The 21133-nt window shown below is 44.8% G+C and overlaps 1 long non-coding RNA gene across 1 annotated transcript; it reads right to left on the minus strand.

Moving 5' to 3' along the window:
- Positions 1-730: 730 nt before the first annotated feature.
- Positions 731-13282, minus strand: LOC122665317. Its single transcript, XR_006333471.1, has 4 exons — positions 13217-13282; positions 12388-12391; positions 9655-9666; positions 731-742 (listed from the first exon to the last, which is right to left on the minus strand). It is a non-coding gene; the product is annotated as an uncharacterized LOC122665317 (long non-coding RNA).
- Positions 13283-21133: the final 7851 nt, after the last annotated feature.

Consider the following 21133-nt stretch of genomic DNA (forward strand, 5'->3'; position numbering starts at 1 on the left):
GAGTAATGCTGATCACACTCTCTTTATAAAGAGGGCTGGAAAAAACCTCACTGTTCTTATAGTCTATGTCGATGACATTGTGGTTACTGGCAACGATGGTGATGAGATCAACCGGTTGAAGAAGTTTCTTGGACAGGAGTTTGAGATTAAAGATCTAGGGAAGCTACGGTACTTTCTAGGGATTGAGGTTGCCAGGTCTTCTAAAGGCATCTTTCTTTCCCAAAGGAAGTATGTCCTAGACTTGTTGTCTAAAACTGGTTTGTTAGGATGTCACCCTTCAGATACTCCTATGGAGGCTACTGTTCGTCTCAAAGAAAAGGAGGGTGAACCTGTTGATAAAGGCCGGTACCAAATACTAGTGGGGAAGCTGATTTTTCTTTCATACACACGTCCAGACATTGCTATTGTTGTGAGTACTGTGAGTTAATTTATGCATGACCCCTATTCTTCTCATATGGAGGCTGTTCTTCGGATTCTTCACTACTTGAAGTCAGCTCCTGGAAAAGGCATTCTTTTGTCTCCTTATGGTCACCTACGGGTAGAGGCACATACCGATGCTAACTGGGCTGGTTCTGCAGATCGAAAATCTATTTTTGGGTATTGTTCTTTCGTAGGGGGCAATCTTGTCACTTGGTGTAGAAAGAAGCAGAATGTGGTGGCTCGTTCTAGTGCTAAAGCAGAGTTTCGTGCTATGGCACAGGGCATTTGTGAGTTACTTTGGCTGAAAGGTTTGCTACAAGACCTTAGTGTTCCTGTTCATCTTCCCATGCTGTTGTACTGTGATAACAAAGCTGCAATCAGCATTGCTCACAATCCAGTACAGCATGATCGCACTAAGCATGTTGAAGTGGACAAACATTTTATCAAGGAGAAGTTGGAAGATGGATTGATTTGTTTTCCCTTTGTGAAGTTTACTGATCAGGTTGCTGATATTTTCACCAAGGGATTGTCTGGAAAATTGTTCCATCCTAATCTAGTCAAGTTGGGCATGATTGATAACTTGAGGGGGAGTGTTAGAACCGTAGGGATATTTTGGACCCTTTTCTTATGTTTTTTATGTTTGTATTATGTGGGCTTTAGTCTCACATTGCTTATTTGTAATGCTGTCCACTATTCTCAATGATAGAAATAAAGAGCTTGGGGTGATCATTAATCATTCAAGCCTTACTCTAGTTCTAAATCTGTTAACAAGATGGCTTTCCAAATCAAATCAAAAGATCGAGAGTTGGAAGTCCATCTCCTGAGGTTTCTTTTCATCCAGATATGATAAATAACGGCGCCAAAAACAAGCTTCCCAATAGTTTCACAAATAGAGGTCCCAGAGAAAGTAATGTTCAGCCAAAGCCATTCTCGCTCGAAGGTAAGGCTTCTCCTGCTACGAAGCCATATCGAGGAAAGGGCTTTTTTCCAGATGGGGGAGGTGAATGGGTAAGCAAAGAAGAGGTGGGGGAGGTCTTCATAGCCATTCTAACATAGGATACAAAAAGGGGAGACAGGGATATTGTGGCGGATGAGGAAATCTTGGGTGGTCAGACATAGTCTAAGGGTTCTCCAGACAGTGAAGCTGTGGCAAGGGATGTGGCCTTTGAACCAAACTTAGCTTGTGCCAAAGGACAAAAGGGCAAGAGTCACGAGTAAAGTTCCAGGCTGAGCTGGAGGTGAAGAGGCCGTTGGGGGAAGGGAGCCGAAGAACCTTATTCGCATTAGGGGGGGAGTGGGAAGGATGAAGAGGAGGGAGGGAAGCCCATCTTTGGGAGAGGATAGCGGGGTTGAGAGAAGGGGGGGTCTAAGAGCCTAGAGAAATAAGGGATGAGAGAGGGGTTGCTTTTGGGAGACCAGAAGAGTAAATCGATCTGGGACCAAAGAAATTATAGAGGACCCCTAAAGGGTGCCATGGGTCAAGCCAAAGAGAGGTGGTGGAACCGTCAACAATGGAGGTTGAGATACCGCGGAGGGCGAGGGACCAGAATGAGAGAATCTTACGCCATATCCAAGAGGAGTCAGATGGGATAGAGACAATTCAGATGGAGTCCGTCTTGAAGAGGTGGGAGTAAACCCAATTGACCCAGATGAAGCCCTGACGGGAGGAGATTTTCCAAATAAGCTTGAGAATGCCGACAGTATTAAAGTCACGAATGCGACGAATGCCAAGACCTCCCTTAGATTTGGGAAGACAGATGGATTTCCAACTGATGGGGTGGAGGAATTTAGAGGTGTCAGTCCCTTTCCAGAGGAAGGCACAGAAGATGCGCTCCATAGCCTTGATGGTGGCTTTAGGGATGCTAAAGATACCACTCCAGAAGATATGGGAAGCTTGAAGGACCAAACAAATGTACTCAAGTTTGCCTGCATAGGATAGGATTTTACCTTTCCAAAGTTGAAGACGCTTACAGATATTGTTAAGTATGGGAGTGCAATGATGGCTAGACAGCCTGGCAGGAATTAAAGGGGGGCCTAGATATTTAACATGAAGAGATCCGATAGAGAAGCTAGTAAGACACAGGAGGGTCTCTTTGTCAGAGTCTGGAATGCCAGAGAGAAAATTTTTGGATTTGAGGAGATTGATGCGGAGACCCGAGAGAAATTTAAAAAGACGGAGGGAATCCATGATGGCAGAGATAGAGGATGGGGAGGCCTTTGAGAAAATCATCAGGTCATTTGCAAAGGCCAAGTGGGTGAGGTTGATATGCTTGCATTTGGGGATAGGGGAGATGAGATGGAGGTCAGTTTTGGATTGGAGACTCCTAGAGAGGATTTCCAGGGCAAGGGGAAAAGAAAGGGGGAGAGAGGGCATCCTTGGCAGATGCTGACTTTAGAGTGAAAAAAGCCGGCGGGGGAGCCATTGACAAGGACAGAGAAGGAAGGGGAGGAGATACAAGCATAAATCCAATGCACAAAAGTGGGGGGGAAGCCCGTATGAGAAAGCACATCGCAAATGAAGTCCCGACGGAGGGAGTCAAAAGCTTTATGAAGGTCAGTTTTCATAAGGGCCGCCAGGGAATGAGATTTGCGATCAAAACCTAGCACAATCTGAGAGCATATGATGATATTGTCCGGAATGCTTCTGATAGAGATAAAGGCCAATTGATTGGGGCTAACAAGGGAGGGAATGACCGCTCGAATTCTATTGGCAAGGATCTTGGCAATGAATTTGTAGAGAAGATTGCGGAGGGAAATAGGACAGAAGTCAGACAGAGATGTAGCTCCATCCTTTTTAGGGATGAGGCAGATGAAAGTCTGATTGATCTGAGCGAGCTGGCTAGGCTTGAAAAAGAAGCTGTGAATGGCTTTGAAGAGATCTCCTTCAATTGAGTCCCAGTAGCTAAGGAAAAAACCCATGCTGAAATCGTCAAGGCCAGGGGCTTTGTTAGATTTGTGGGAGAGGACAGCCTTAGAGATTTCCTCATTAGAGGGGATGGTAAGGAGGGAATCAACTAAGAGAGGAGGGATAAACTTATCGATAAGGCCAGAGGGGAGGGGGGAGAGGGGGGATTGAAAAGAGAAGAGAAAAAGGAAATGGTTTCCGACTTGATTTCAGGACAGAGGAGAGAGGGGTCTCATCGAGAGCATGAAGTAAGGTGATGGAGTTGAAGTTCTGCCTAGCTTTAATGGATCGGTGGAAGTAGGCAGAATTGGAGGCTCCGAGATCCAACAACTTAATGCGGGATTTTTGGCGCAAGAAACTTTCCTTGAGGAAAGAAAGAGAGGATAGTTCCTCGGAGAGCCGTTTCTTCTCAATGGCAAGATCAGGGTTGAGAGGGTCCGATTGGAGCTTAAATTGGACAAGGGAAAGATTTGTCCGACAGGAGGAAAGCCGGGAAGGAAGGTTGCCAAAAGTGGATAGATTCCAACTTTTAAGGGCCGACTTGGTGTGGCGGAGCTTCCTAGCTAAGGCTATGAGAGGGAAGGAGACAGGGATGCGCCAAGCTTTCAGGATGGTGGGGAGGTAGAGGGGATGGGAGGTCCACATGTCAAAGAATTTGAAAGGGATGGGACCAAAGGAGGAATAGGGCTGAAGAAGGATGTGGCAAGGACAGTGGTCAGACAGATCCTAGAGGAGGAAAGAGGCATGGGAATGGGGAAGGGAGGAGAGCCAAGCTTCGTTGATGAGGAATCTATTAAGCTTGCAAGCAATGCGATCAGGGCCCACTCGGCGATTGTGCCAAGTAAGGGGAGAGCCCAACCAGTGGAGATCCTCAATGCAATCATTGAAGGGATTGAAAGAAGAAGGATCAATGGGCCTACCCCCAATTTTCTCCGATTGGGACCTCACAACATTGAAATCTCTACCAACTCCCTAAGGGAGGGAATCCATCCCAGCTTTGAGGAGAGAGAGATCAGTCCAAAGGGACACATGATCGGCAGCCTGGTTGCAAGCATAGATCACGGAAATAAAGAAGGAGGTGAGGGAGTTAGGAGTGGAGAAACGGAGATGGAGAAGCTGGGAAGAGGAGTGAGAGATGGTAATGTGAATTTTAGAGGGGTCCTAATGGACCCAGATACGACCGTTGGGGGAATGGTTGTAATTGGACAGGAGAGACCAAGAGGGGGCAATAAATGCGGTAATGCGGGTCGCATTCTCCTAGAGAACACGAGTTTTAAGAAGAGTGCAAAAGGAGGAGTGGTTGGACTTAATGAGGGATCTAATATCCTGATGCTTGGCCAGGGAGTTAAGACCCCTGAAATTCCAAATAAAATCAGCCGACATGGGAAACTAGAGGGAGAGGGGCAATATCGAAGATACGCTAGATACGAATTGTGCTTCTGCTATGGCGGTCCCCCCCTCTCGAAAGGCTCACCCCCTTGATCCCCCTCCCCTACCAGGGGTTCCTGTAAGTGGGACAGCGTCGTATGCTTCTGTCGTTACTCGTACAGCCTCTCTGCCACCTGTCCATGTTGAAATTAAAAAGCCCTCTTCGCATTTTGGAGACCCCGCGGTCTTCTTCTCTAAGGAGGAACTCGCAGTCTCTGAGAGGGCTTTTACGACGTCGCTTGTGGCCAAGTGTAGTTACGGGAAACCGCCTCTGTTCCAGATTAAGGACCATCTACAGAAGATGCTCTTCCTGAAGGGCGATGTGTTCGTTTCGACCCTGGACCCTCGCCATGTCCTGTTGCGGTTCTCGAACCAGGAAGATTTCGGGAAGGTTTGGCTTGAGGCCCGGTTGCATATCCAGGGCTTTTTGTTTCGCTTCATGCGGTGGTCATGCGATTTTGTGTCTGGTTGGGAGTCCTCAATGGCCCCGCTGTGGGTCTCTCTGCCGGGGTTGCCAGTCAATCTATACCAGGGGAATTTTCTCGTCTCAATTGCAGGTGCCATTGGCAGAGTTTTGCATGTTGACGGAGCGACGGCTAATTGTACTAGAACCATGGCTGCGAGGGTGTGTATGGAGGTTGACCTGCGTGCCTCTCTCCCATCGAGGATCTGGATTGGTTGTGGGGCGTCGGGGTTTTACCAGAAGGTGATCTAGGAGAGCAGGCTAGCCTATTGCGATATTTGTTCCAAGCTGGGGCACAGGAGTGATGAGTGCAGGAGACCTGTTCGCAGGAAGGAAGATGTTAGAGCAGGTGAGAGTGCTGCCGCTGCTGCTATCGCTAATGGAGATCAAGTTGACAAGGACAGAGCTGGGGTTTTTATACCTAGGGGAGAGGGAACTTCTCGTGGAGGTACTGCGGCTTCTGGTGAGGTTGCACCTAGCTTGGCGAGGCCTCGCCGTCGTAGGGGAGGATGGTGGCGAGTTGCAGGTCTACGCGAAGGGGTGGCCAGTGATGCCCTGCCTGCTACTGGTGCTACGGTGGACAGGGAACTTGAACCTGCTTGCGAGACGGAGTGCCCAGCGATGGTTGAGGGCGACTCTCTTCAGCCTGTGGGGGAGGATATGCAGCCCAGCTTTGTTTTCGAAAATGCCAGGGTGGAAGAGGGACTCCAGCTGTCGCAGCCAGTAATGGAGGAGGGCACTCAGGCCGTGGAGGAAGGTGAGTTATGTGCTGGCAATTTTGAAGTCAGGGGTAGGGATGTCAGGTTGGGTAACCCGTGCTTGACGATGGTGGACCTAGTAGCCTTTGGCCGTTCATTTGGCAGTGACAGTGGTACACTCAGCTCTCAGTCACAGCCTGAAGGGGTCAGCTCGCAACACTATTTTGCACATAGAGTTTTACCGTTGGGGTCCAAGGATGATGGCTATGTCTCAGCCATGCCCGAACCTGAGTTGGAGCGACAATAGGTGGTGGAGAGTTTGAGGGCCTTCAGTTCCACTCTGGATGAGAGGGTTCGCATTACACTTGGGAGGTTAGAGCAAGGGAGCAGTGCCTCCGCGCCAACAGGTAGGCGGATCCGTAGTTGTGTGCACCCCAAAACTGTATTCCTTGGAGCAGCTTTTATGTATGACAGGAAAAAGATAAAGAAGACTAGGCAGGGAGGACATAGCAGGGATACGGTCCAGAGACGTGTTACGAGATCGATGCGATCGACGGATGCTCTTCGCAATGTTTCCTTATGAGTTGCATCTTTTGGAATGCACGAGGTGTTGGAAATAAGCCCACTATTAGGCGGCTGAAATCTTTGGTGAGTTTACACAAGGTGGACATTGTGGCTATTGCTGAACCTAAGGCCCAGGCTGCGAAGGCTCGGGTTGTGATGAGGAGGATTGGACTGGAGTCTTTTCATGTGCTGGACAGGCTTTGGATCTTTTGGAAGGCCTCTTTGACAGTTCGTGTGGTAGAGGAGCATGATCTGTTTATTACCCCTGAATGTGAGGAAGCCAGCAGGGGGACATTTCTTTTTTCTTTTGTCCATGGCCATTGCTCGGCTGTGGAAAGAAGGGTCTTGTGGGAGAGGCTAGAGATGTTCTCGGGGGAGGTGACGCACCCTTGGGCAGTGGGGGGTGACTTTAATGCGGTTGTGTCCCCCTTGGAGAAGCTGGGAGGTCGACCGGTTTGTTCGCTTTCTGTGGCGGAGTTTGGGTCATTCGTGAGTAGGGCTGCCCTTGTTGATGCGGGCTATGTTGGTAACTTGTTCACGTGGACAAATAATCAGGTGGGGGCGGGTAGAGTGATGACAAGACTGGACAGGTTTCTGGTTAATACTGCTTGGTTGACTACCTTCCCAAGGAGCTCTGTCACCCACTTCAACAGAGCGTGTTCAGATCATGCGCCCATCGGGCTTTCCTTCATGGTTGTTGGACAGCAGGCCTACTCTTCTTTCAAATTTCAACAGATGTGGCTCAGGCATCCAGACTTTCATGATTTTATCAGGGATCAATGGGCCCAGCCGGTCTTTAGTTCCCCTCTCTATATGCTGTTTTTGAAGTTAAAGATCCTTCGTAGTGTGCTGCGAAAATGGAATGAGGAGGTCTTTGGCAATATACGCCAGAAGGTGAGGGACGCAGAGGACTCTGTGTGCAGAGCGAAGGTGGCTTTTGACCAACAAGCCTTTGAAGAGTCTAGGGAGGCGTTGGTGGCAGCAAAGGAAAATTTGAAGGAAATACTCCTACAGGAGGAAATTTTCTGGAGGTAGAAGTCCAGGGTGACCTAGTTAAAAGAGGGGGATCGAAACACTAAATTCTTTCACGCTATGGTGAATGTTCGACGGAGGCAGGCATACATCTAGAAAATCAAGGGGGGGGGGATAGAGAGTGGATAACGGACCCTAAGGGGATCCAAGAGGAGGCGGTGCGGCATTTCTCTAACATCTTTACTTCTCAAGGTTGTGGTGGATGTTGACCTTCTTTCTGTGGTTCCCAAGGTTGTCTCTGAGGCTGATAATGCAAGACTTCTAGTGTGGTCCACGCTGAAAGAGGTCAAGGGGGCAGTTTTCTCCTTGTCTTGTGAGAGCGCGCTGGGTCCAGACGGCTTTACTGGCTATTTCTTCACCTCGTGCTGGGATGTCATGGGTAAGGAGGTTTGGGCTGCGGTCCAGGACTTTTTTTGCTGGAGGGGAGCTACCCAGGAGCTTTACCTCTGCAAACTTGGTCCTCATTCCTAAGAAGGAGAACCCCGAGGTAATGTCTGATCTCCGTCCTATTAGCCTTTGTAATTTTGCTTACAAGATTATTGCCAAGATCTTTGCATCCAGGCTGGCAGGTATCCTTCCTTTAGTAATTGCAGAGGAGCAAGGAGCGTTTGTGCAGGGCAGAAGTATTCATGACTCCATTTTCATTGTGCAAGAAGTGGCCCATGACATCAACAGGAAAACCAGGGGGGCAATGTTATCCTCAAGCTGGACATGGCGAAGGCCTATGATCGCCTGGAATGGGTCTTTCTCTGGCAAGTCCTCGCAAAATTTGGTTTTAGTGAAGCTTGGATCAGCTTGATTAAGAAGATGGTTATCAACTATTGGTTCTCTACTGTGTTGGGGGGCAAACAGTCGGGTTTTTTCAAATCATCTAGAGAGGTGCGGCAAGGTGACCCCCTCTCTCCAGCTCTTTTTATCATCGCTGAGGAGGTTCTTAGCAGGGGAATTAAAAACCTGTTTGTGGAAGGGCATGCCTCCTTTTACAAGCTCCCTAGAGGGTCCCCGGGGATTTCTCATTGTCTCTTTGTTGATGACACGATCATTTTCTCTAGGGCGCTCAAGGGCTCACTTAAACAGATCATGGGTTTCCTCAGCCGATATGAAGGCTTCTCGGGTCAGCTGGTCAATAGGCAGAAGAGCTGTTTTGTGTTGAGTGATTTGGCCACGTCGACTAGAGCCCGCTTGGTTGGAGAGATTACTGGTTTTCCTAGGAAGGCTCTCCCTACCACTTACCTAGGAGCACCCCTCCACTCGGGGAGGTTGAAAATTTGCCTGTTTGATGGGTTGATTGAGAAGATTCGATGCAAGGTGGTAGGGTGGCAAGGGAGTCTGCTGTCTACAGGAGGCAGGATCACTCTTATAAAGCATGTGCTGTCCTCAATTCCACTTCATGTTCTTGCGACATTGGCTCCACCCAAGGTGGTGTCTCGGCATGTCTATGGTATTTTTGCTGATTTTCTTTGGGGCAGCTCGGAGTGGGGAAAGAGAAAGCACTGGGTTGGATGGCAGAAAGTGTGCAGGCCAATTGAGGAAGGTGGGTTGGGGATCAGACTACTAGAGGATGTTGGACTTTCGCTTAGGCTCAAAGGCCTATGGAGGGTTCTAGGGGAGCGTTCTATTTGGAGTGATTTTTTCAAAGCAAAGTTCTTTAAAAATCAGCATGTAGTACTATCAGAGGCACCTAGAACTGGCTCGAAGTCTTGGAGGCACACTTTGGAGCATAAGGAGGTCCTTTTAGCTAACTCCAGGTGGCTGCTAGGGGCAGGTAATATTCACTTCTGGCTGGACAACTGGACGGGTTTTGGTCCGCTAATAGACACCGTAGACAATGGGCTTGGGATCGATGTGGGGCTGTGGGTAAAGGATGCCTTTAGTGAGGACGGATCCTGGAAGCAGGAAGTGTTGGACAGCATTGACTCTGAGGCCATTAGAGAGTATATTTCATCAGGATCTTTCTTCTTGTCGGATTGTGAGGATGTGCTGGTTTGCACACTCTCTAGTATGGGTTTGTTCTCTACCAAGGAGGTTTGGAATGTTGTGCGGGGTCAGTCTCCAACAGCTTCCTATGCGAAGTGGATTTGGAACCAGCATGCTCCCGGTGAAGATGGGTTTCTTTTCTTGGCAGCTTTTGAATGGAAGGATACCCACAGATGATTCTTTGATGGCGCTGGGTATACCACTAGCTTCAAAATGTTTTTGCTGCGGAAGGCCCTAGAGGGAGATGATGGACCACTATCTTATTTCTGGGGGCACGACGGCTAGAGTTTGGGACCACTTCTCCAGATTGTTTGACATCACCCATCTTCCCACCCAGGATGCAAGGAGCAGGATTTTATTCTGGCAGGGGTTGGCAGGTGGACATGGCCTCAGTGCGTTTATTACTGGGATTCTGCCATCCCTGATCATTTGGGAGCTCTGGAGGGAGAGAAACTCTAGAAGACATGATGACAGGAGGCGGACAGCCAACTCCATTATCGAATGCATCAAAGTCTGGATGAGGGAGTTGCCCTATCTGGCCAAGGTAGGCCCCCATGGTTCTACAAGGGAAGATTTGATTTTACAGTGTCTGGGTGTAGCTGTTCCCACCACTAAGAGCAAGCGGCCCATCCCGGTTTACTGGTGCCCCCCCTTTTTCTTAGTAAAGTTAAACATTGATGGCGCTTGTTGTGGTAACCCTGGCTTGGGTGGAGGAGGTGGGATCGTTAGAGACTAGCATGGGGAAGCGCTGGCAGCTTTCTCTAATTTTTATGGCCCTTGTACCAACTCACTGGTGGAACTCAGGGCGCTGAGGGATGGCTTGAGACTGTGCAAGGTGTTGGGATTCATGGAGGTTGTGATTAACTGTGACTCAGAGGCAACGGTTAGAGCAGTGAATTAGATGAGTTGTAGCTTGTGGGGAGGATGGTACTACTACAAGGAAATTCAAGGTTTATTAGCTTCTACTCGGGCCAACGTGTCATTTGCCTACCGGGAGAGCAACAGAGCGGCTGACTGGTTGGCCAAGTGCGCCTGTCAAACGAAGACTTCGATTGTTTATCTGCCGGAGAGCATGCCGATGGGTCCTTTTCAAGCCATTCTCCGTGAGGACAAGGCTGGTCTACTTGTCCTACAAAGCTAATGGCTGTTTTGTTTTTGTTACACTTGTATGGGGTGGTTAGGAAATCTGGAGTGGTGCTCATGTCTTGGGTTGGGGTAAGGCGGAATGTCCCCCCCTGTATTCTTTATTATTTGCTCATGATTTTAATAAAAGCTTAGGGGCCAGCCCGGGTCCCAGGTAATATTTGGGAGAGGGGCAAGGATTTCGAAGGGGGGGGGGTAATCTTGTACCGTCTACGAGAGTAGGCAACGGCCGGGCTGCTAACAAATGGCCAACGAGGGGGAAGGGACAGAACCGCACCAGGGAGAAAGGGATGGAAGTTAGCGGACAAGGTTGGATGGCCAAGAGTAGGGGGGGGGGGGAGGGGACGGGGACACAAAAGAATCTAGGGGTGGATCTTGGGGGATAGGCAAAAGGGAAGGGATGAGAGGGTCGGAAATGGATCAGGACAGGGTAGGAGTGGGAAAGGATGTGGGTGGGTTGGGGTAGTGTTTTTGGTAAAGATGGGCTGGGGGTTGGATATTGGGAAGGTTATAAGTGAAGAAGGATTGGGGACACAAAAGAATCTAGGGGCCAGAGGACAACATATATTATTATTCAACAAAACCAACTAGAGACGGACACCCTTTGAGTGGGTGAGAAGTTATAGATCCTGCTTTCTGGAATCTCTTATTCGGATTGTGTAGTTTAGGTATTGAATCTTGGGTTTGTCTGCTTCCATATTTAATTATTTATGAAGCATTGAAATAGTTATACATGTGTTGGAACAGAGATCCACTGTAATAAATCCTGTTGCGTTAAGCAGTGTAACAGTAGCAGCTAAAACTTTTGTAGTTTAAATTACTAATGAACTTTTTGTGTATTTTATTAGCTGTGCTTGTGTTTTCCCTTCTCTATCTCTCTGCTTGTTGTACATTTTTTTTGGGATGGGAGAGGTCTGGGGGGTTCTGGGTTGGGGGAAAGGGGGGGGGGAGGGATTGTTTCTGATGCTTTTTTTTTATCAGTACAGAACACTTTTATTCTAACCAAATCTGACCCAAATTGACTGGGCTTCGTAGCATTTGCTGATGAGGGACATGACTTGACATGACTTAGTCATGCTACCCTTACTAAGGCTTTTTAGATCTGATTGTTAGAGGATCCAATTATCAATTCCCTTTTTATTTTCACATTATCTTGTGGGTTTTCCAGGCCAATTCTTGGTTGAAGGCATTATGTAGGGACTGTAAACTGGGAACAAATGATACAGAAACTGTCAAAGACTATTATAGCAAGTAATAGCATGTATGCATATTCTGGGAAATGTAAATAGAAAATATGAAAGTATTCCTTGCATTAGTATATTTGGAGCTCAAATGTGACATCAGATTATTCATTCATTAATGTAAATAGTTGGCTCAATAATCCACAATTAAGCGTTTCATTATTATAACTTGTTGCATTGAGGGTTAATTCTTAAGTATATTGTTTCTCTAACCTGGGGAACCATCCGTATTCTGATTTGATCATTTCCTTCCCATAATTCTGCCGTAATCTTTTTGGAAAATAATCATTGATTTAACAGAGTACCTATACAACAATGCAGTACCTCAAGTAGTGTTCAGTCCTTGGCTGTGAATTACTGGAGTTATTTTTCTCAATGCAACAACTGATTTGTCTTGATGCATCAAAATTGTCTGGAAAAACCACTCTTTGGAAGACCCATTAATTGCTCATTATTCTTTACTTCTTTTGCAGCTCTGGGAATGAACAATTAAGTACTGATGTTTGCTCAGTGTACCAAACTTATTCAAAAGGATGTATGCATATGAATATCATATTTCTGTGTTGTGATGAAAAATCATATTTCAGACATATGGGTAGCAATCTGCTGATTAGTAACAAATTTAATCATGAGAAACTTGCTGGGTCAAATTCACACTCTCCCTTGCATACATCTCTCACCTCCCCCCATCCCTCTCTTTCTCTCTATCTCACATACACTCTCTCACAAACACGCACATACATTCTTGTCCACGTGCAGATTTACTAGTTTGTTTATGTATGTGTACTGTTATTGTGCCAAAACATTTGTAGTTATGGCCATAAGCATCTTAAGTTTTTGATGCAGATCCAAGCATCCGCAAGAAAAAGCAGCCCTAAGATTAGGGCCTAGTATTTGGAGCCTTAGGGCATCTTTCTTATAATTTTTATTTTTGATTTTTGCCTTAAAAAATGTTTTTGGTTGCGTTTGGTATCATTTATGGAGCCTGTTTCTATTTAAAAAAGGTTGAAAAAAAATCAAAAACCAAAAAGAGATTGAAAGCCATTTATGATTTTTCTAAGAAAACTGTTTTTCGCTATTTGTGCGTTGAACTTAAGAATTTTAAAATGCATGTGTTTGCAACGGCTCTATGGTGAGGTTAAATTTGTAAAATGCCAACATAAACCTTAACTTGTCCTTCGTCCCGTCATCTTTCTTCTTCCTTCCCTTCTTAACTTGTCCTCCGTCCCGTCATCTTTCTTCTTCCTTCCCTTCGATTTCCCAACATCCCATGTCTCTACCTGAATAGCATCACCACCTGCTCCCATCTTTCTGAAACTCTAATTCAAATGCCCATATCTCAAACACTCACAGAACAAAACTCTTTTGGTCTTCACTGCAGCCCCGATATCTCGAAGCCAAAAACTAAATAGAGGAACACATCAACACAACAAAGAAACCCAGTTGATTCATACTCTCTCAATCCTATCAGAGAATCAGGAATTTTCATATATTGTTTTCTCTCAATCTCTAGGGTTTCAGCTTCACCTTCCCACCCTCTACTCCTATTGTGATTCGACTCTATTTGATTGGGTTTGTTTCAGTTCAGTTACAAAAGGAATTAGGGTTGGGGTTCTGTTGTTTCGGATCCCTCAAACAATGAGCTGTCAACGCCGAGATGATCGAAGATAGGGATCTCGGATTCCTGCTTGTACTGGCCGTCAATAATGGGTTCCTAGAGGATCTACTGCTACTATTTTCAACCCACCCAACCCACCTCCAATCTTCAATTCAAATGAATCAAATCCCAATGGAAATGGTGGAGACTCGAATTACAGTTCCGCCCCTCCTGGGGGTCGGCATAGAGGTGGCTTTGTTCGTCGAAGCTACACGGCTCGGTCGTCGTATCCAAAGAAGGAACCAGAGATTCTGGAGCCTTAGGTGTTCGATGTCCCGCAACTTGTGCAACAAATTCTAGATAAGCTTGCGAAAAGGGCAGTTGAATGCATGATTTGTTATGACATGGTAGGGAGGTCTGCCCCAATATGGTAGTGCTCGAGCTGTTACACCATTTTCCATCTCAATTGTATAAGGAAATGGGCTCGAGCACCGACTTCTGTTGATTTATCTGTGGATAAGAACCAGGGCGTGAATTGGCGGTACCCTGGTTGCCAGTCGGTGCAGCTGCTGACAGAGACGGAGATTCGATATGTTTGTTTCTGTGGGGAGCGACCAGACCCTTCTATGGATTTGTATCTGACGCCGCTTTCATGTGGAGAGCCCTGTGGGAACCCATTGGAGAGGGAGGTTGCAGGCGGTGGTGATTGCAATGATGATGATGGGTTTAAAAGTTATAAAATCCATTTTACACAGAGGTATACCAAACCTATTTTTGAATACACAATCTATTATGTCTAAACTCATATCCCTTTTCCGTCAAGGTATAGACACACCTATCGTGGCGGCTATATTTGATAAAAGGTTCCTCAAAGAGCCACTAAATGCCCTAATTGGAGGAATCGAATCAAACATGATTAATGGTTCGGTTTGGTTTAAACTTAAACCAAATTTCTTTATTTCCATCCATGACCCGAATCTTTGTGATTCCGTGGTTTTAAAAATTAAAACCGGATGGACATGCATGAAAGCTGATTTAACTGTTTTAGCGTAATTATGACTTCATACCCAACCCCTTGTTATGCCGATCAAGAACATCCGTATGCTCATAGTGTTCATGTTATTTCTAATACAATTCTTAGCAGTACGTTAAATTTTCTTGTTGATTTAAATATATTACATAATGAAAAATCACAAAGAAATTAGATAGAATGGATATTATCTGAGTCGGTTGACACACAACCAAACCATGATCTTCCCCCAAGGGCCACATTTTTATGTATAAGTACTCTTACTGAAGACCCTGACCCTGATGATGATTTTCTTTATCTTAAAGAAATTATGGATCATTGGAAAGATCGTTACAAAAATAGTTCCGATCTCGATGACCAGACCCGAATTTTGGGGATGATGCAACATCTCTATGCTGACCACCAGCAGAGTTTTGAGGCACATAAATTCATTTTGTTTTCGGACGATGATGAAGAAACCATCTATGCCGAATCCTCTTCCGAATCTGACACTACAGATTCAGAAATTGAGGCTGAACCTCCCCCAAGTGACCCTGTAGAAGGAACAAGTTCCTCTAAACGTAAGGTCGACAGTCAGGATCATCTTAATGATGATGAAGACTTCCATCCTCAAGACGGAACGCGTATATCTTTTGGTGAATCTGTTTTTACAACCGAAACAGAGGGCCTTTACACCAGAAAGGATGACCTACACAAGTATGGGTTGGCTTCTGGGGGCACCTACCTCGATTTGACCCATATACCCATTAAGGATTATGATAAGGCTATTAACGAATGGGCACAAACCTTTGCCATTCTCATAGCCAACTACAAGACTACTTGGCAGTCTGAGAAGTTCATAGAATACCTCAGTGGTTCCCTACAGGGAGATGTTTTGCAATTCATCAGAAAGTATGACCAAACTGAAGAAGGCAAAGCAACCAAGACCAATCTGTTAATTTTACAACAAAATTTTGAAAAAATTTTGGTTGAATTTATGAAAATCATAAAAATCGAATTTTGTGGTTTTCATGCTCCTGATAAACTTATCGAGGATGTTACTTTTAATTTAACAAAAATTAAATTGAACAATCTTGATGAATTTGAGGCTTTTTCTAAAAAATATATGAGCCTCTATTAGTTACTTGATTCTGCCAAGTCTGAGTACTGGCGCGATCAGTTCTTTCCTAAGTTACCACCACCTTGGGATGAACTTTGTTACACAACTTATCCTGAATTTATCAATACTACTAAAAGTAGTGATACATTGGGAAATCGGATCAACTTTGTTTTCCGTCATATTTTGGACCACTGCCTCAAAGCAAGTGCAGCCAAGGCTATCAAGCACAAGATCTCACCAGGTCTGTGTAAAGATATGCTCAAAAATGAATTTGAATTTGGTACCAAACCAAGTTATCATAGGAAAACCACACACAACACCAAACGGTTTTCTAACAGAAGATATCGATGGAAACCCTTTACACAAAAGGACTTTTCATCCCAAAAAAGAGATAAATCGTTTACCAAAAAACGGTTTATTAAGAAAAAAGCTCCTTACACAAAGAAAAGCAAGTCCGACTGTACTTGCTACCTGTGTAATGAAAAAGGACATTTTGCAAATGAATGTCCAAATAAAAATAAAAATGCACGGAAAATGATAACATTCCTTGATGAATTTGATTATGAAGTTTTTTTATATTCTGAGGTTACAAACCCAGACGAACTTCTTTATGAACTCGTTTCTGAGTCAGAAGGTGATGATTCTAACATAAACGATTTCGTATTTATGACCAATGAATCAACTTCTTCTTCTGCTATCGAAATTACCAAAGTTTCGGAGGAAGAAACTGCTTCAGTCTCTCTTAACGATCTTGTTAGGGAAGATGTCTCATTTGACCTAAATCTTTTTGACAAGATAAAAGAGATCACATATAGCGAGGTTTACAAGCTGTCCAAGCTTAACCTCTGGAGTAATCGTTTCTTTGATCAAGCTAGTGGAAACACCATGGCTCAGTCAACAGACAATGCCAGTCTTGAGATTAATCTTTTTAACCCTGAACAAATCAAGCGGTTAATTAAAAAACATTCTAAATTGAGATATATTCATATTGGTGTCATCTAGGTTGAACTCACAGCCCTTTTCCGTCAAGGTATAGACACACCTATCGTGGCAGCTATATTTGATAAAAGGTTCCTCAAAGAGCCACTAAATGCCCTAATTGGAGGAATCGAATTAAACATGATTAATGGTTTGGTTTGGTTTAAACTTAAACCAAATTTCTTTATTTCCATCCATGACCCGAATGTTTGTGATTCCGTGGTTTTAAAAATTAAGACCGGATGGACAGGCATGAAAGCTGATTGCCACAATCTTGCTATTAGCTGGAAATGCTTACATGAGTTGACAAATGTCACCTCTACTAAACTTCTGCCTCCTCCCGATAAAAAATTCGTGGAGCTTTTTGACCCTCGGCCGTTTGAATAAGAAATTCAATCACGAGTGCTTAATTGGAGAGGTATTAAATTGCCCAAAGAATGGCTAATCAATGATATCCTAGACACTCCAAAGAATCTTAGGTTGGAACAAACTCCAACTTTTGAATTACAATCCTCGGGAAACAATCTCTACATAAAACGTACGAATTCTGTTTCTGGACCATCCACCTCTTCTCTAGGTCCTTCCTCCTCTTCTTTTCGAAAAGGAAAGCAACCTTTGCCTCCTTGTCTTTCGGCACGATTATACAAGAGTAATCAACAGCTGGATGAGACTGAGACTGACGACTTCGGTGTTGTAACCATTTAACCACTACATCACTGATGGATCTGACATGATTTTTTCGACTAACCAAAGTCCCAAAAATTATACCTATATTAAAGGACACTTTGTTTTTCCTGGATTTAAATCGTACACCCTTGATGTCCTTATGGATACCGGCGCCACAGGTTGTATATGCAAACACAATGCTATATCTGGACATTTCTGGATAAAAATGGAAAAACCTATTTTTGTCAGCGGAGTCTCTGGACCTTCTATCACTTTAGAGTACAAAGCTCTAAATGTCCCAATTACCCTTGGTGGTAAAGAGTTTTTAATACTTGAAATAACTTGTTTTCCCTCAATGCATGGTGACATCATACTAGGCACTAACTTTCTTTTTAATTATATGCCTATCACCATCTTACCGCGTGTCTTCCGGATACAACATCCTACGGGCACTGTAGATCTCAAATTACTTTCATCACACTATTATATTTGTGATAAGGATTTAGTCAAGAGCCAATCACAATTTCTATTATAGAACCAACCCATTGGCTTTATGATCAGCTCAAACCCAATTTTAGTGACAATCCTTTGTTACTATGGGATAAAAGCCCCAGGTTTTGCTCAATAAAACTGGATCATCCATATGAGAGGAATAGGGATCATGCATGAACTGACTGACCATACTTACAGCAATTGCTATGCCAGGTCTTGTGTGGGAAAGGTAGATTAGTTTGCCCACTAACCGCTGATAACCACCCTTGTCAACAGGTTCACCGTCTTTCTCCTTAAGTTTTGTAGTAGCATCCATAGGAGTATCTGAAGGATGACAACCTAGCAGCCCTGTTTCAGTCAATAGATCAAGGACATATTTTCTTTGAGAAAGAAAGATGCCCTTTGAAGAGCGAGCAACTTCTATCCCTAGAAAATATTTGAGAGGGCCTAGATCTTTGACCTCAAACTCACGACCAAGGAGAAGCTTTAAATCCTTGATAGCAGCACCATCATTACCAATCACCACGATATCATCCACATAGACTATGAGAAGAGTAACCTTGTCACCAACTCGTCTGATGAACAAAGTGTGATCTGCATTGCTCTGCTTATAACCTGCTGAAATCATAGCCCTATGAAATATGCCAAACCAGGCTCTATGCGACTGCTTCAGCCCATAGAGAGCACGTTTCAGCTTACAGACCCTTCCCTTAGTCCTGCTATCAGAGAGGCCTGGTGGAATGTCCATATATACCTCCTCCTCAAGCTCCCCATGGAGGACGGCATTCTTTACATCTAACTGCTGAAGATCCCACCCAAGATTTACAGCACAAGATAATAACACCCTGATAGTGTTGAGTTTTGCCACTGGTGCAAAGGTCTCCTGATAGTCAACTCCATAAGTCTGAGTGAACCCCTTTACAACCAGACGTGCCTTATACCGATCCACTAAACCATTAGCCTTCTGTTTGACCACGAAGACCCATTTACATCCCACTGGTTTCTTCCCTGGAGGAAGAGCCACAAGATCCCACGTATTATTTTTGTGTAGTGCTCTCATTTCTTCCAACATTGCAGCCTTCCACTTTCCATCTGTATATGCTTCCTGCCAAATTTTAGGAACAGAGATAGAAGAAAGAGAAGATACAAAAGCACGAAAAGACGGAGAAAGAGAGCAATAAGAAACAAAGCAAGATATGGGATGTAAAGTGCAAGTCCTAGTACCTTTGCGATGAGCAATAGGTAGGTCGGAAGAAGAGGGGTTACCAGAAGATGAAGGATTCGGGTCTGGAGCCAGCAATTGGATGGGTACTGGTGCTAAAGGGGATTGTAGCTGCCCTCTGTTGGATCTGCCCCTTGTATAGGTGATGATGTTGGAGTTATCAATTCTTTTCTGAAATTCACCAATAGTTCTTTGGACAGGAGTCAGCTCCCCCTGGATAGGAACATTAACAACACTATTTTCTATCGTCTCCCCCTGTAAAGGATTCCTATCAGGTGAGGGAGGAACAACCAAACCATCCAAAGTAGGCTGGGCAGTAGCCGTGGGTGGTGGTAAAGAAGGCTGGACAGCAGCCTGAAGAACCTCCGATAGAGGAATCTCAAAAGGCACATCTTCACTAGAACTCTCCCCTTGAAGAGGTGGCGAAGAATAGTAAGAAAGGGACTCATGGAAAATAACATCCATACTAACTATGGTACGGCAGGAAGGGGGATGGTAATACTTATAACCTTTATGGGTCGGAGAATAACCCAAGAAAATACAATGGAGGCCTCGAGGTTCAAGTTTGCCAGGAGATCTAGTATCTCTAGCATAACAGACACAACTAAACTCCTTGGGAGGCACAATAAAGGAGAAATTCCCAATTAAAATATCAGAGGAGCTACGAGAGTTAAGAACCCCAGAAGGTAGCCTATTGATGAGATAGGCCACAGTGAGAACCACATCCCCCCAATATTGAGATGGGATATTCCTTGCAAACATCAAAGCCCTGGCCATCTCTAACAAGTGGCAATTTTTCCTTTCGGCCACACCATTCTGGGCAGGGGTATCAATACAACTAGCTTGATGAAGGATGCCATGATCAGCTAAATAATTTTGAAATTGGGATTCTGTATACTCTGTTCCATTATCACTTCTCAATACTTTAAGAGTAGCCTGGAACTGAGTTTGGACCATTTTATGAAAATGTTGAAAACATGAAAAAACTTGATTTTTTGTGTGCAGAAGATATACCCAAGTATGCCTAGAATGACAATCAATGAAAGAGACAAACCAACGATGGCCAGAAATAGATGGTTTACGACTGGGGCCCCAAACATCAGAATGCACCAAATTAAAACAAAAAGAACTCCTTTTATTTGAAATGGGATAATTTGAACGTGTCTGTTTGGTCAGAACATGAGCCTCACAAAAAAAGTCATCCTTAGTACGAAGGGTGACCAAACTAGGAAATAAATGAGCTAAAATTTCTAAAGGGGGGTGACCTAACCTAGAGTGCCATTGGTAGAGTTCAGAAGAGACCATGGAGTTTTGGTGTAGTAGAGAAGGCAATCGTGGTGGAGAGAAGTGACTGTCATCAAGCAAGTACAGCCCACCGTGCACTTTATCCAATCCAATCGTCTTCCCAGATTCCAGATCTTGAAACACATAATGAGAAGGAAAGAAAGTGACTTTGTAGTTAAGATCACGGGTAATACTACTAATGGAAAGAAGGTTAGTAGTAAAGTTAGGAATGTGCAAAACAGAAGACAAGGGAAGAGAGGAAGTGCAGTTGATGATTCCTTTTCCAGATATGGAAGAAAGGGAACCATCAGCCACCTTAACCTTGTCTTTCCCAGAAGTGGGAGAATATCTATGAAACAAACCAGAGGAACCGGTCATATGATCTGTAGCTCCAAAATCTATGATCCAAGGATGGGAAGCTACAAAAGCACAATGACCTCCAAAAAGAATACCTGACCGGGCAAAGTGTGAACTTGAAGGAGCATGAGGACTGGCAGGAGCTGATGTAGTAGAGGCAGTAGCAGCGGAAGACCTTAGCATACGTAGGAGTGCCTGTAGATCATCCTAGGATAGACCAGTGTCAGTAGCAGGGGCTGCAGTAATAGTCTCAGTCTGATGGGCCTTGGTCTTTGTCTTTGTCTTGGTCTTGGCAGCCCTCTTTGCTTCAAAGTCAACCGATTTCCCATAAAGTTTCCAGTACTTCTCTTTGGTGTGATAGGGTTTGTGACAGTGCTCACAAACAACAGTAGTAGAATCACCAAGAGAAGCAGTTCCACTAGGTCCAGGAGTGGCAGGGGTAGCAGCCTTGAGAGTTGATCTATCAGTAATAGGAGGGTGCAACATGGCAGCCCTACGGTTCTCCTCAGAGGACACCAAGGCATAAGATTGTTCAAG

Source organism: Telopea speciosissima, chromosome 6, assembly GCF_018873765.1.
Source record: "Telopea speciosissima isolate NSW1024214 ecotype Mountain lineage chromosome 6, Tspe_v1, whole genome shotgun sequence".
Lineage (NCBI taxonomy): Eukaryota > Viridiplantae > Streptophyta > Magnoliopsida > Proteales > Proteaceae > Telopea > Telopea speciosissima.